Genomic DNA, 16,616 nt, shown 5'->3' with positions numbered 1-16,616 from the left:
ACATCCTTCTGAATACGCTGAACCGACTAAAAGTGTCTGTCATGTGTGGGAATGGAGTATGAAATCCTTACTGATATTCTATAATTCTAGCCGTTTGTCTGTCTCTCAGTCAGTGTGTCTGTCTGTCTGTTTCTTTGTCTGTCCGTGTAGCGCAGCCAAACATGGAAAAAGGATTGTGATGGAACTTGACAGGATAGCTGGAACTGGGTTACAGATGGGTCCATTTTAAATTGATATACACTTAAATTTTCTAAACGGGTATTTCGGCCCTTATTAACTGTCTCCATTACGGTTTCGAGCGGCAGAATTTCGTGCAACGGAGCCGCAGTAGGAAAATGGCTTTCATGTGAACAGCCAGTATTGCACAAAATAATGTTTCCTCAACAAAATTAACACAATTGTCAACAATATACGGTACAATTCTACTCGTAGTGGTGCAAAAACTGCTGCAAAAACAGATGCGGAGTTTTTGAGCCAGTCTTGTATCATTGGAACAGTCCTGGCAGGTGGCGAGAAATATAAACCACTGAAAATTGGTCATCTTCACCACACAGTGACGGCACTTATAATTAAAGTATAATAATAAAATTTGGCACCATTTATACCAGAGAATGAGAGGGCAAGAGAGGGAGTTTGTCTGATGATAAGCAAGAAGTGGAAGGAGAATATAAGAGAGTATGGAACAGTGGGGGCAAGGATTGTATGGATGAGGATGAAAGTAGGTATACAAGCGTGGGCGATTGCGTGTGTGTATGCTCCGACAGAGGACCGAGTGGCAAGAGTGAAAGATGAGTTTTGGGCGAGAGTAGAAGCATGTATGGACAAATTTGAGAGGGGCGAGAGAGTGCTTTTGATTGGAGACATGAATGGCAAAGTTGGGAATGTACGAGTGGATGGAGTGGTTGGTCAGTGGGGTGTGCCAGCTGAAGTAGATGGGAATGGTAGTGCTTTGGTGGACATCTGTGCTGGTAAGGGGTTGGCAATAGCCAATACCTACTTTCGGCATAAGATGATCCACCGGTATACATGGAGAGTCATGAGGAGGATGGATGGTGAATTTGTTGAACGAATGGCAATGATAGACTACGTGTGTGTGGATGAGCGAATGAGAAGACAAGTGTTGGATGCAAGAGTGTGGAGAGGGTGGGGGAATGGAGTCTCGGACAAGCACTTAGTGATGGCCAAGATAAAGCTGCAAAGAAAATGGTTAAGGAGACGAAGGGGAAGACAGGAGGAAACAACTCCTGTAAGAAGAGTGAAGAATTTGAAAGATAGTGAGAAAATGGCAGAGTATAAGAGTATAGTGGAAGAAAGATTGGGAAGGTATGAGCTAGAGCAGATGGAAGGGGTGGAATACCTATGTAAGATATTTACGGAAGAGATAGGAGCAGCGTGTGAGGTGGTTTGTGGAGTGAGGGGGAGATGCAAGGGTGTGCAAGGGACAACATGGTGGAATGATGAGGTGAAACGAGCTGTGGAACAAAAGAAGAAGGAATATAGTGAATGGTTAGCGAGTAGAGGTAGGGGAGAAGATGAGAGAGAGAAGAGAGAGGTATATGTGAGCAGAAGGGAGGTGAAGGGACTGGTGAAGGAGAGTAAGAAGAAAGTGGATGAAGACTTTGGGAGGAATCTGAGTGTGAAATGGAGGGAGAGTAAGAAATTGTTTTGGAAGGAGGTACAGAAAGTAAGACAGTGTGAAAGGGGATATAGTAGGGGAGTGAAAGATAGGAATAATAGATTGTTGGTGGAGAAGAGAGAGAAATTGAGGAGGTGGAAGGAGCACTTTGAGGATTTGTTGAATGTAGAGAGTGAGAGCAATGCGAGCATAAGTGGTCGGGAATGGCTGGGAGAAGAAGAGATGAGAGAAGGGAGGAAGAGATCAGTAGGGCGGAAGTAGTGGAAGCAATGAAGAAGATCAAGTTGGGAAAGGTCCCAGGAATTGTTGGAGTGTGTGGTGAAATGCTGAGGTATGGGTGTGAGATTGTTGTGGAGTGGATATGGAAATTGTGTAGATTGGCTTGGGAAGAGGGAATGGTTCTGGAGGACTGGAAATCAGGTATAATTGTTCCTTTATACAAAGGAAATGGGGAGAGAGAAGTATGTGGTAACCATGGGGGCATTTGCCTTCTTAGTGTGACTGGTAAAATATATGGTAGAATATTCATTGATAGGGTTAGGCATATGACAGAGGAGCTAGTTGGAGAAGAACAAGAGGGATATAGGAGTGGAAAAGGGTGTGAAGATCAGATATTTGTTCTAAAATGTTTAGTGGAGAAGGGTCTAGAGAAGGGAAAGAAAGTGTATGCTTCTTTCATAGACTTGGAGAAAGCTTATGACAGAATAGATAGGCAAGGTATGTGGAAGGTATTAAGAATATATGGGATGGAGGGGAAATTGTTGAATGTACAAAGGAGCTAGGGCTACGGTGCGAGTGGATGGTGAGCTGAGTGAGTTTTTTTTATCACAATGTGGGACTGAATCAGGGTTGTGATGTCTCCATGACTGTTTAATATATACATGGATGGGGTTGTAAAGGAGGTGCAAGGTAGGGCAGTGGATGTGGGGGTGGCTCTAATGAATGAGGGTGAGATTTGGAAGATTCTGGTGTTGTTGTTTGCTGATGATACAGTATTGTTGAGTGAAGATGAATGGGAGTTGCAAGGTTTGGTGAATGAATTTGGGACAGTGTGTAGGAGGAGGAAGCTGAAAGTTAATGTAAACAAAAGTAAAGTTATGGTGTTTGAGAGGAATGAAGTCACAGAATATACAGTGAGGTTGGATGGTGAGGATTTGGAGAATGTGAGTGCATTCACGTACTTGGGTAGTGTGATGAGTAAGGATGGAACTTTGGGGGATGAAGTGCGTGAAAGGGTACAGCAAGGAAGGAAGGTTGTTGGTTCACTGAAAGCAGTGATGAGAAATAGGAAGGTGAATATGGAAGTCAAGAAGTCACTGCATGATAGTAGTGTGATCCCTACCCTGACGTATGGAAGCGAGGCGTGGACCTTGCAAGAGGGTAACAAGTCAAGAGTGAGAGCAGTGGAAATGAGTTACTTGAGAGGAGCATGTGGAGTGACATGGAGGGAGAGGTTGACGAATGAAGAAGTGAAGGAACGTTGTGTGGTGGATGTGGATGTGATTGAGAAGATAAAGAGAAATACACTGAGGTGGTTTGGACATGTGGAGAGAATGGAGTATGAAAGACTAATTAAGAGGGTGTATGTAGGTGAGGTGGAGGGAGAGAAAGGGAGGGGTAGACCGAGGATGAGGTGGAGGGATGGAGTTGAGAGGTATAATAGGGAGGGGGGGGTGAGTTGGGGGGAGGGTAGTCAAATGGTGGGTGACAGAGCGACTTGGAGGCGTTTTGTCTGCGGCCACCCTTTGCGGGATTAGGGCGTCGGGCTATAGATAGATAGATAGATAGATGTTGTGCATTCGGCTGCGCAGCATATTCCCCATTCGCTCAGTCATTCTACTGCAACTGCGAGGTGAATGAAACCGAACCCGTGTAGCAGAAAAGTCAATATTATATCATGCTGTAACTGACTGAGATTCGAGGGCGAAGCCCGAGATTCCTCCGCCCTGGCAAGCGTGCAGCGGTCTGACTGAGACGGGAAGCAACTGTAATAGCTAAAAGTTTAGTGGTGATGGTTCCAGTGTTTTATGTTGTGTAGGGTTCTCTTCGGTCTTCCAAAATCGTCTGTCCATAGACCAGATACAGTGCTAATTAGGTATTATACGGTCATTAGTACCCTTTGATGCACGCAGATACGACAAACGATCCTCAAGTCTCCATGACTATTGTAGGCCGTGGTGCGTCGTGATCCCTTTTCATTCTCTCCATTGCCAACTTCTCGAACTTTTAGTGGTATGGATATTTTAAGCCTCCTCTCGACGAGAGGTTAACGAGGGCACGGTACTGAAAGGATTAATGAAGAATGCATCTGATCTCGCCACTACTAAGGATTTACTCGAAGATGAATAAAACTGCATGGCAGCAACCAGGGCCGGTTCTTCCTATACGCTCACTACGCTCAGTGCGTAGGGCCTCCGATCACTGTGGGGCCTCCCGTCCTCAGGATGTATTAAAAAATGATTAATAAAAATTAAAAATAAAAGTACGTCGAGAAAGGTGCTTATATTGATTAACTAGTTCCGCATGCATGAACGTTGTATAAAGAATAATACCTGAATAATTGCAACCAAAAATTATGTTAGTCTTTTAGAGTAACAAAAAATAGTGGTAATTAGAAATTTGTTTAGTGGGATTTTACATTAAATTCTGATGGCAATACTTAATGCTGCGCTCAGCTCTATAGTATGGAGAGGCTACCGGTATCTCCGCCGCAGGCGTGTGATTTTGGCAGCCATATTGAAACAGTGACTCTTAAATTCAAATTCAAATACTTCATTTCCACTAAGCAGTGATTATTAATAAAGAGACACTTTTTGCTTATAATACGAAACCTTTTATGGATTATAATTTTTCTGTCTAGTTCAAAGAATTATATCAGGTACATTTAGCCAATGAGTATAAAACAACGCCATAGGTTGCTACAGTGCACTTACCCTTTATGTCACTATCCATGTCATGAAACCGAATGTCTAGATTGATAAAGGCCGGAAGAAACATGGAATTATCTACAAGAGAGTGTGAACAGAAGAGAAGTGGACATGGAGAGAAAGACTGGAGATAAATGGACCCGTTTTGGTGGCCTCATTCATGCAGGGATACTGGGGAAGAATCTTCCCGCCCCACCCCGGGGGGCAATAATCTTATAGAACTAGCAACAAGATATATTTCTTGTGAAATGTAATGCCATCTCTCTGATGAATTCCTGTATCCATTTTTGCATCTAGAAGCTGCACAGCTGACCATGGCACTATATATTACGGAATCATCAGCTGCTTTCAAAAACCCAATGAGCACCTCAGTTCAAAAACCGTGGGCATCAGGCGAGGTGTAATATGGCTGCCGCTACACCAGCACTGCCCTGGCGGTGGCTACATCAGTTATGCTGTGTTAGCCATGATAAAGCCTCTCCAAATTATAGAGCTCAGTGGCTGCACTGCAGATCAGCCGAGTCGCTGACAGTGTTGCAACATGTACGATAATTACCGTATGTGTACGTAACACTGCCTCTGGAACGATGTACAATACCATTTTCTCTTATCGTACGGTTTGTACGATAATTTTGGGTTGAAAGCTTGCATGGGAGTAAATTTTGTGGCCACACATTCTAATGCTGAATGTGAAAGAGTATTCAGCAAAGTTAATTTTCTCAAAACCAAGCTAAGAAATAGGCTAAAAAACAAAATTGTAGATGGAGGTCTTCTTTCATCACGATGCCTAAAAAATTCACGAGGGTCATGTGTCAAATTTACTCACTCTAAAGATATGCTTGCACGCACAGCTAATCATACACGTTGTTCCACAGTTTAACAGATGAGGATCTTAAATCTATCTATCTATCTATCTATAGCCCGACGCCCTAATCCCGCAAAGGATGGCCGCAGACAAAACGCCTCCAAGTCATTCTGTCACCCACCATTTGACTACCCTCCCCCCAACTCACCCCCCATCCCTCATATACCTCTCAACTCCATCCTCCACCTCATCCTCGGTCTACCCCTCCCTCTCCCTCCCTCCACCTCACCTACATACACCCTCTTAGTCAGTCTTTCATTCTCCAATCTCTCCACATGCCCAAACCACCTCAGTGTATTTCTCCTAATCTTTTCAACTACATCCACATCTACCCCACAACGTTCCTTCACTTCTTCATTCGTCAACCTGTCCCTCCACGCCACTCCACATGCTCCTCTCAAGTAACTCATTTCCACTGCTCTCACTCTTGACTTGTTCCCCTCTTGCAAGGTCCACGCCTCGCTTCCATACGTCAGGGTAGGGATCACAATACTATCATGCAGTGACTTCTTAACTTCCATACTCACCTCCCTATTTCTCATCACTGCTTTCAGTGTACCAACAACCTTCCTTCCCTGCTGTACCCTTTCACGCACTTCATCCCCCAAAGTTCCATCCTTACTCATCACACTACCCAAGTACTTGAATGCACTCACATTCTCCATATCCTCACCATCCAACCTCACTGCACACTCTGTGACTTCATTCCTCTCAAACACCATAACTTTATTTTTGTTTACATTAACTTTCAGCTTCCTCCTCCTACACACTGTCCCAAATTCATTCACCAAACCTTGCAACTCCCATTCATCTTCACTCAACAATACTGTATCATCAGCAAACAGCAACACCGGAAGCTTCCAGATCTCACCCTCATTCATTAGGGCTAGCCCCACATCCACTGCCCTACCTTGCATCTCCTTTACAACCCCATCCATATATGTATTAAACAGCCATGGAGACATCACACACCCCTGTTTCAGTCCCACATTGAGATCAAAGAACTCACTCAGCTCACCATCCACTCGCACCGTAGCCCTAGCTCCCTCGTACATACTCTTCATAGCACTCAACAATTTCCCCTCCACTCCATATATTCTTAATACCTTCCACATACCTTGCCTATCTATTCTGTCATAAGCTTCCTTCAAGTCCATGAAGGCAGCATACACTTTCCTTCCCTTCTCTAGATACTTCTCCACTAAACATCTTAGAACAAATATCTGATCTACACACCCTTTTCCCTTCCTAAATCCCCCTTGTTCTTCTCCAACTAGCTCCTCTGTCATATGCCTAACCCTATCAATGAGTATTCTACCATATATTTTACCAGTCACACTAAGAAGGAAAATACCCCTATGGTTACCACATACTTCTCTCTCCCCTTTTCCTTTGTGCAGAGGAACAATTGTACCTGATTTCCAGTCCTCTGGAACCCTTCCCTCTTCCCAAGCCAATCTACACAACTTCCATATCCACTCCACAACAATCTCACCCCCATACCTAAGCATTTCACCACACACTCCATCTATTCCTGGGGCCTTTCCCAGCTTAATCTTCTTCATCACTTCCACTACTTCCGACCTACTGATCTCTTCCTCCCTCCTCTTAAATGATCACTGAAAATACTTTTTTTTTTTTTTTAATGGTCTTACGAAGTTATTATCTGCAAGAGTAAGCACATTTCTATGAATTATCTGTTTAAGTTCTATGGACTGCAGTCTGCTGCTATACTCCATTTCAGAGGCTGGCACCATCAGTGATGTCCTCAACACCTATAGTACTAATAAAGCTCCTCAGCACTGGGTATACCTCTTTGTATTGCCTTTATATAGGTTCTCAAGGTAATATATAAGAGGCTAACCTATTGCAGAGGATTTACATCAACAGTACAGGCATTGAGAACATCACTGATGGTGCCAGACTTTGTGAAAATGAGAACAGGTTACCGGAAGGCCGCAGATAATGAGTGACGGCGTTATGACTTGGATTACTTACCCTGCATGGCTTGGTGTGTTCCCAGTATTTTGTCTTCTTACCTCATTTCACTTCTACTTAACCCTGGCTATGGCTTCTAAGAAAGATGCAAGTGTCAATGGTGGTGTCAAGCCTAAACACCGGTCTACTCCAACAAAATCAAGCCTCCTTGATTTTGGTTAATTGATCCACCATACTACCTCAAAGACTAATCCCCATATTAACCAGATATAGTGGCGTACTAGGGGGGAGCAAGGGGGCGGCCCGCCCCGGGTGACAGCCATAGGGGGTGCCATTTAGCTGAATGGTAACGTTTTCATTTCACTTGCTGTCAATAGCATCTATCGTTTTTATCTTTCACTTCTCTGCTGCTTCCCTCATCACCCTATCTTACTTTCCTGACCTTCCAAAGTAATTTCTTACATTCCCTCCACTTTGCACTTAGATTTCTTCCGAACTCTACGTCCACTCTTTGCCTACTCTTTCTTGTTAGTCTTGTCACCTCTCACCTTTTCTTTACATATAGCTTTATTTTCCATCTCTCAACACCCTCGATTTCGCTACTCCCCATCCAGTAACTATGGGCTGTCTTCTTGTCTGTCATAACTCTTTTCACCTTTACATTCCACCATGCTGTTCCTTGCACCTATTACGTCTTCTCATCACTCCACACACTGCTTAAGCTGCTGCACAGACTCCTGTGCAGCAACTTAAGCCTTCCACCTCCTAGGGGGAGGCGGTGACTGAATCGGTAGAAAGGCGGCCTGCAGTCCTAATGGACCCAGGATCGAATCCCGGCTGGGGCAGGGAACAGTTTAAGGATCTGAATTTCCAAAAAAGCAGACTTTCCTGATCTACCAGATCACCCGCCGACATGTCGTAAAAATACCCCCGCTAATACCAATACAACAGTCCTGTATGAGACAGCCCTAGCATGTATTCAATATGGACGGTGGGTGTTAGCGCCGAAGCGGTGACATGTGGAGGTGTGCGGTATGTAGGAGGACTACTGGGCCTTGAAAGCAGGCTGTGAAGCCTATGCCCAGAGTCGGACATATAAAAAAAAAAAAAAAAATCAACAGAGAGCTTGGGATGCATCTCAACTATGATGACGTAATAGACGACTTCGCCTCAAGAAAATGCAGGAGGTTGAAAGTTTAAACTAATTGCTAAAATTCCTTGTGTAATAATAATAATAATGATATTATTGCTATTTATAGCATAACAGAATCGTCAAACTTTCTGTGGATGATGATTGTAGTATATGAGAGCCTACGGCGTTATGGTGTAAATTTCAGAATTATTACTGATTATAATGGTATTTTTACTGATGTTACACGTTTTTGTTTCAGTATTTTTGTTGCAACCTGTATGCCACTATTATTTCAGCTATAAATTTTTCCTTTTGTAATGGTAGTAATTCATAATCTTACAAAATATATAATGCTGTAGCCTTTATGCCACTATGGAGTTATATGGCAATGACCATTTCTGTTTTTATATATCCGAGTAATAATTACTGTGCATTATAGTTTCACACAAGGTATCATTATTTTATTTTTATTCAAAGAATAAAAGATTATGCAGTGCAAGTTTTTTACTTTATATTGTTCAGGATAGGGGTATAACTTGAGGGGTGAATATATATAGGGTAGAGGAGAAATGTAAATAGAGTGGGGGGGAGGGGGCCTCCAAAAGAGATCCAGCGTAGGGCCTCAAAAAACCCAGGACCGGCACTGGCAGCAGCAAGAAACAGCACAAGACTGTGTGCCTCACTCAACAGCAGGATGTGGCCTAGAGGCTCACAGAAAATGCAAATACCATACCTAGTCCTAAACGTTCACTGGAAAAATTCTGTAGATAGTCTTATTTGTGTGTGTGTGTGTGTGTGTGTGTGTGTGTGTGTGTGTGTGTGTGTGTGTGTTTAATGGGTGCTAGGCAACAGTCTTAGTCAGAACCAAGTCCTCTACTTCCTTTTCTTCCCGTGACCATTCCCAGCGACCTGTGAAGTGGAAAAACAAGAAGTCATCATACTGGAAAGGATTAATTCCTTTCAATACCATGTCACCTTCCACACTATTACCCTAAATACCCCTATATCATCCGTTTCTCGTAGTTTTTTTCTCTTTTAAACTCTGATGACTCATTCCCAGTTCAATATCATCGTCTGGCATTATATATAATATTATACTGGCATTTTTCTGTTCATCGGATAGTTAATGGTAATAGTATTAACTCTCCTTGGCTCCTGTGACTCAATATCAGCTGAATAAAATCAGTTGGAGTGAGGATAACTGGGTTGGATCAACCAGGATTAAATTTATGGCAATCGAAAGTAACCTGGGACTTATCTTTTTTTTCACTCACAGAATCCCGAAAACCATGATTCAGCACTAACATCTGATTTTTTTGTTGCTCAGTGTCTCTGTTATCTTTCCCATTTCCCCTTAAACTTTGCGTTATTCAGAGCAATTGTCTGCTTCCACTTGACTTCCATTATGACATCCATTACCAGATTCTCAGTTAGCTTCATCGGGATACCTAACGGCAGATAATACGAAAAGTGATCACACTTTTCTAAGACAGAGACTGGTTCCGTAAAACTGCAAAATAGATTTTATTTATTTTCAAATATTCATTAGGCACGCTTACATACCGTCCTAAATTCAGTGTGCAATATTTCATTCATGCAACTTTACTCCCGCCTGAATTTCAATAGACGTTCAGCAGAATGCTTAAAGATTTTGAAAGTTAAGTCGCTTATGGAAATAAGGGTGTTGTTTCTATAAGGGCTTTGATAAGGAGGCTTGTGTACAAGTAAACAGCATAAAGCTGTACTTAGTATCCACATTCACTCCATCAGTCCAGGAATTCTTGTTTATTATATTCTGTCTGACACTAAATGATTACTTTCAGCTCGGGTCAGACATCCCCAGTAGGTATGGGTTAGAAACCGTCTCAGTAAGTTCCTTGGACCAGGATTATTATTATTATTTTTTTTTTTTACCAGTTCTGCTGTCGGGCCCTGCTGCGGATGTCACTGATTGCATTGCGCAGTTGACCCTTGTGCGGTGTGGTGCGGTGAGGATCTGTCCGTTCTCCCCTTTGGGGCTAAGATGCGAATGAATGTGTTTGAATGGATGAGTAAATGGGGAGTGTGTCGTCCTGTCTCGGCTACCTCCCTTTCCTTGGGGGAAGCAGCCTAGGTATATAGATAGATAGATCATTTACTCTGGGTACCTCTAGGTTTAATCCTGCTTTAATGAAATGTCTACTAGCTGTAATGGATAAAGTAAGGAAAACATGATTATCAAAATTCAAGAGCAGAAACATTAGAATTGCTGATATTAATGACTGTTGGTTATGTGGGCTGCATGAGATGGAAAAGAATCAGGAATAAAGGTACATGAAGGTGTGGAATAAGGAAGCAATAAGACAGTTTATTAAGGAACGTGTAGAAGACAATGATATGGTTATACAAAAAGGGTATAATGACAGGCAATTCTGGAAGAAAAAAAAAATAGTAATTCAATATTTAAGCATGACAAGCGTGACGCTGAGAAAGCAAACGAGTTAACGAACAACAGACTGATGAGTACGCATGAAGATGCACATGACAAGGGTCACACTCCTTTCCTGACTATGTATTAGACTGCATTGTCCTTTTCTCAGTCATTATACTTAATTTCAATGAACAAGGGACTGATAGTTCATCTCCGTTTCCATTTTTTCTTTCTCATTTCTAGACTCTTTCCTCCCTACGAGTATGCATTAATGAGAAATAGGATGACGAAGACGACGACGACATTGAGTATTGTTATGATGACTATGATGATTAGGCTATGCAAGTGATTAATAACGTGCAGGTAATTCATTCTCCATGATCTGTTCCGTATACTGTCGTAATTTCTCTAACTTAATGGTGTGTAATGTCTCCTGACGCATCTGACTAAGAATATATCAAGTTTTCACCTAGGTATCACTCAGACACATGTATAAGCATCACCCAGAGCCTTTAAACGCTTCAGAGCGATTACTTTTTTGCCCTTGTGCATGAAGATAAAAAAGGTGATATCATTTTCACAGGTTTGACCCCTTCCATATCGTTGTTCGTCCCTTCCATTTCGTGGCGGAAGGTTCGGAATATTTATCGTGTGTTTATTTGTACGTCCGTCACCAAACCTCATTTTATACGATTGGACAGACTGTAATGAAAGCATGTAAACAGGTTACAAAACCTAAGTGTCAGTCTAGAAATGAATTTGCACTCCTTGAGCGCGTCGACAACTCTAACCTCATCCATTCCAAATATCTCGGGAATTAAATAAATAAATAATAAGTAATTAACTAACCACCTTTCAATTGCCATTAGATATAACTTTATTTATTCGGAGGTAATAGCAACATTAGAAGGATGTATAGAAAAATTTGGAAAAGATAAAAAGTGGTACCAGGCACCACAAACATCGCCCGACAACAGTTATTTTATTTTCAGCCGTTTCACGTTACAGCCTTTTGAAAATCTGTGATCTTGCGTCTGACCTTTCAGGGTCACCCAAGGTCATGGTGCCATATGAAAGTCCACGTGAGACTTTCTATATCTTGATAATCGTAAATATCTCTATCCTCAACAAGTTTCGAGTTATAGCCCCCTGAGTATCTGTGACCATGAGTTTCACCTTTAAAGGTCCCTTTAGGTTAAAGGTCATGGTACCAATTAAAAGCCCATATGGGACTTCTCATATGTTGATAACAGTAAACACCTCTCTGCAACCAGTTTCGAGTTATAGCCCCCTGAACATCCGTGACCTTGAGTTTGAACTTTCAATGTCACTCAAGGTCAAAGGTCTTGGTGCCATATGAAAGCTCAGACGGGAGTTCATGTACACTATGTTGATAATAATAAGTGTCTCTGTCTTCAACGATTTCAAGTTATAGTCCTCTCACAATCCGTGACCTTGACTTTGACCTTTCAGGGTCACTCGATTACATCCAAAATTTAATCACTTTCTTTTGGGACCAGTGCCCACATATCCTGAAAATTTCATATAATTTCATTCTGCCGTTTTTCCGTAACGTTGCTAACAAACAAACAAACTCGACCAAAAACAATACCCCGCAGGACCTCGCACGGGCGAGGTAAAAAGTCCGAAGAACAGGCTGTTCAAACTGTAGCTGCTTCATTAGCCAAGCTGTTGATAGTTTTGTTGCACTTTCAAGAAATACTGCTGTTATACACCATGCGTTCTCTCTCTCTCTCTCTCTCTCTCTCTCTCTCTCTCTCTCTCTCTCTCTCTCTCTCTCTCTCACTGGAACACTTTCAGACACCACCACTTCATACACACACACGCACACACACACACACACACACACTGAAACACTTTCAGACACACCACGTCACACACACACACACACACACACACACACACACACACACACACACACACACACACACACACACACACACACACAATCTTTTCATTTACTTTTTTACCCCAGCATTATCACTTCACACCTACACTGATAAACTAACTACATCTCACTTCCACACCGTCTCACTTTCATCACCTCTCATACACGTTCACTCTCACATGCTTTTTCACATTATCCAAGAAGCAGTCACTCACGTCCATGTTTCCCACACCCACTGCCTCGCTCTCTTAGTCTCCCTTACTCTCACTCATTCAATTACACTTTCTGACATTCGCTCACTCTCATAAATCACTCTTTCACTCTGTCAGGTTCAAACTTTCAACTTTGCCATGTTCTCTCACTCACTTTCACACTTGGCTCTTATTTTCTCGCGCTGGTGAGAGGCCTACACGTGTAGCGCTGTGTACCCTGGGTGGAGCAGCTGCGACGTTCACCCAGGACCCAAACCTACCCATACTCCGATACACCTCGTGGTGGAAAGGACCTTGGTCCGACCTGCCTGGTGAGGCGAGGTCTACCAGAAGCGTGAACCAGACTCCCTCACTGTGTACCAGTATACAGTATACTGTATCCTACCGTAAGACGGCTCCACAGAAGTAGCTGCTTACCTGTGGTCGACGGGTGTGCTGGACCTGACAGATAGGGTTGAACAACAACAACAACAATATCGACAATAACTACAACAACAACTCTTGTTTCCTTCCTGTTTTACCAGTTCTAGGTGTTACTTAATTTTTATAGCAACAATATTGCAAGTAAATTGACAAAAAAAAAAAAGAAACGTTAAACAAAAAAAATCAGTTATCAACTGAAAGTGTTAAAATTACAGGGGACTTGCACACATCCCTGGAAAGGTAATAGAAATGTAACACATATTACTTAATGACCGTTTTCAAAACGCATCATTAAATTGCCGAAAAAGCCAGAAAGTGCCAAGCAGGGCTACACAGCTAGATTATCTCTGAAATTTCTGAAGCTACAGAGCACCTAGGCGAATGGCTGGAAAGCTTATGGAAATGTAATAGATGTTACTTAAACGGCTTTTCTGAATTTCGCATCTATATTGACGAAACATCACCCACCTCCTCCAAAAAAATCAAATTCAGCACCAAAACTGTGCTTTCTTGTAAACAAGTAAAGTTACAATGGACCTAGGCACATACCTGGAAAGCCAAAATAACATCAGTCATTTGCTCACTGGAACACGTTCTACACATTCAAGTGTGGAAGCTTGTAACTTTATTCAGTCACTCATATTGACTCTCTTACCCAATCACCCCCTCACGCTATTACTATGTCTCACTCATTCATACACATGTTTACCTTCACAACCACATATTCTTACATTTTCACTCACTGGATGTGAGAGCATACAAAGGTTGGGGAAATGAACCCTCCGACCACCACTTGGTGGTGGTGAAAGTCAATGTACAAATGCGATGGATAAATCGAAAGAGAGCAGTGGAAGGAGGAGGCAGTCAACACAAAGGGGGTAGAAAGGATGAAGAAAAGGCAGAATCTAAGAGCAAAGTGGAGCAGCGATTGGGTAAATATGATTTGGAGCAGATGGGGGAGATGGAAGGCATACTCAAGGTATTCACAAAAGAAATCTGTGCAGCATATGAGTTGCTGTGTGGTGTGAAGAGAAGACAAAAGAGGGTGCAAGGAACAGAATGGACGAATGAAGAGATGAAACAAGCTGTGGTGGAAAAGAAGAACACATATATTGAGTGGATGGGAAGCTGAGGCATGGAGGAAGATGATAGGAGGAAAGGAGAGTTATACGAAGAGAAAAGAGGTGAAAAGGTTAGAAAGTGAGAGCAAGAAGAGAAAGGATGGGGAAGTTGGAAGGAATTTGAGTGCAAAATGGAGAAAATGTAAGAAACTGCTCCGCAAGGAGGGAAAGAGTGTTAGACAGGATGATAAAGGATGTAGCTGAGGAATGAAAGTTAAAGAATGACGAATTGCTAGTGAGAAGTGAGTAAAAGTGATCAGAAGGAGAGAACACTTTAAGGATTTGTTAAAAATAGACAATGAACATAATGCGGGTATAAGCGGCTGGGGAATGACCGGTAGAAGGAGGGAGATGAGAAGAAATGAAGAGATCAGTAGGATGGAAGGAGTGAAACCAAAGAAGAGGGCCAAAATGGGGAAAGAAAGCCCAGGGATGGCCCGAGGAGTATGTGATTCGGGGGTGGGGGGTATGGAAAATTTTGACCAACTTGATCCGTTTGGTGTTAAGGTTTGACTAATAAAATCGATATAAACAAGCCAAATTTATGACCCCCCCCCCTCCTTACCACCGTTCCATGGGTGAAGGGGGTCCAGGTCCAGTCACCTTGATTAATTACCGTATGGTATTGATTTTGGTTTAGATTATTCCCCTGACAGGAAGGAAACTAGAGTATTTTGTATTTTGTCCTCTAAATATATATATATATATATATATATATATATATATATATATATATATATATATATATACACGTAAAATTATGGTCATTTTTACAAAGGGGGATGGGTGTAGGAAAGCAATAAACCTTAAGGCTAAAGTACGAAAGAAAACGACGATGATATCAGCCATTTAGTAAAATTTCAAAACGACTATTATGGCTACCAAGATTTGTCGATTTAAAAAGAATCCTACAACGTAAAATATTCTAAAAGACATTGGTATTAATGTCTTGAAGAGTATGTATGAGAGTGTTAAGGCTGCGAACTAAGTGAATGTTTCTTTTATCTGAGTGTTGGATTGAAACAGGGATTTGTCATGTCTCCATGCTTGTTCAATTTGTATATTGATGTAGTTACAAAAGAGGTACAAGGTAGGACAGTGGATGTTATAGCGGCCCTAATGAGTGAGGCCAGCCTTTGGATACTTCCTGTACTGTTTTCTGCAGATTATACTATTTTCTTTACTGAAACTAAAGGTGAACGGCACGGCTTGGTAAATAAGTTCGGGAGAGTGTGTAATAAACGGAATCTAAAGCTAAATGAAGGGAAGAGTAAAGTTGCGATTTCGAGAGAAGTGAAGTCACTGACTGCACAGTGAGGTTGGATGATTAGGAAATGGAAAATGTGAGTGCATTTCCGTGCTTGGATAGTCTGATGACTGATGAGTAAGGATGGATGTTTGGAGGATGAAGATGAAATGCTTGAAAGGGTGCAACAAGAAAGAAAGGACGCCCGTTCTTTGAAAACAGTGATAAGAAATAGAGAAATGAGCATGCAAGTAAAAAGGTCGCTGCATGATGGTATTGTGATACCAACTCTGACGTATGGAAGTGAAGCTTGGACCTTGTTACAAGGACGCAAGTCAAGTGTGTGAGCAGTGGCTATGAGTTATTTGAGAGGAACATGTTGGAGTGACAGACAGACAAATGAGGAAGTTAAGGAGTGTTGTGGTGTGGATGTAGATGTGATAAAAAGCGTTAGGAGAAACACATTTAGGTGGTTTGGCCTTATGGAGATGATGAAGAGCGAGAAACTAACAAGGAGAGTGTACGTGATTGTGGGGGAGGGAGAAGGAAGGGGCCAAGGTTGAGACGGGGGGATGGAGTGAAGAGGTATATGAGAGAGGGAGGTGTGAGCTGGATGCGGTCACTGAAATCAGGGGGGACAGGGCGACATGGATGCGATTTGTTTGTGGCCATCCCTTCCGAGATTGAGGCGTCTGGCAATAAATAGACAGATAGATTGAACCATAACTGTCGCCTACTCATTTGGTATATTCACTTCCAAATTGTGCTTTTTACACACACTTCCATACTCATTCACA

This window comes from Coenobita brevimanus, chromosome 70 (assembly GCF_032717465.1).
Source record: "Coenobita brevimanus isolate Jiangsu-jjx chromosome 70, ASM3271746v2, whole genome shotgun sequence".
Taxonomy (NCBI): Eukaryota; Metazoa; Arthropoda; class Malacostraca; order Decapoda; family Coenobitidae; genus Coenobita; species Coenobita brevimanus.
This window is presented reverse-complemented; position numbering follows the sequence as displayed.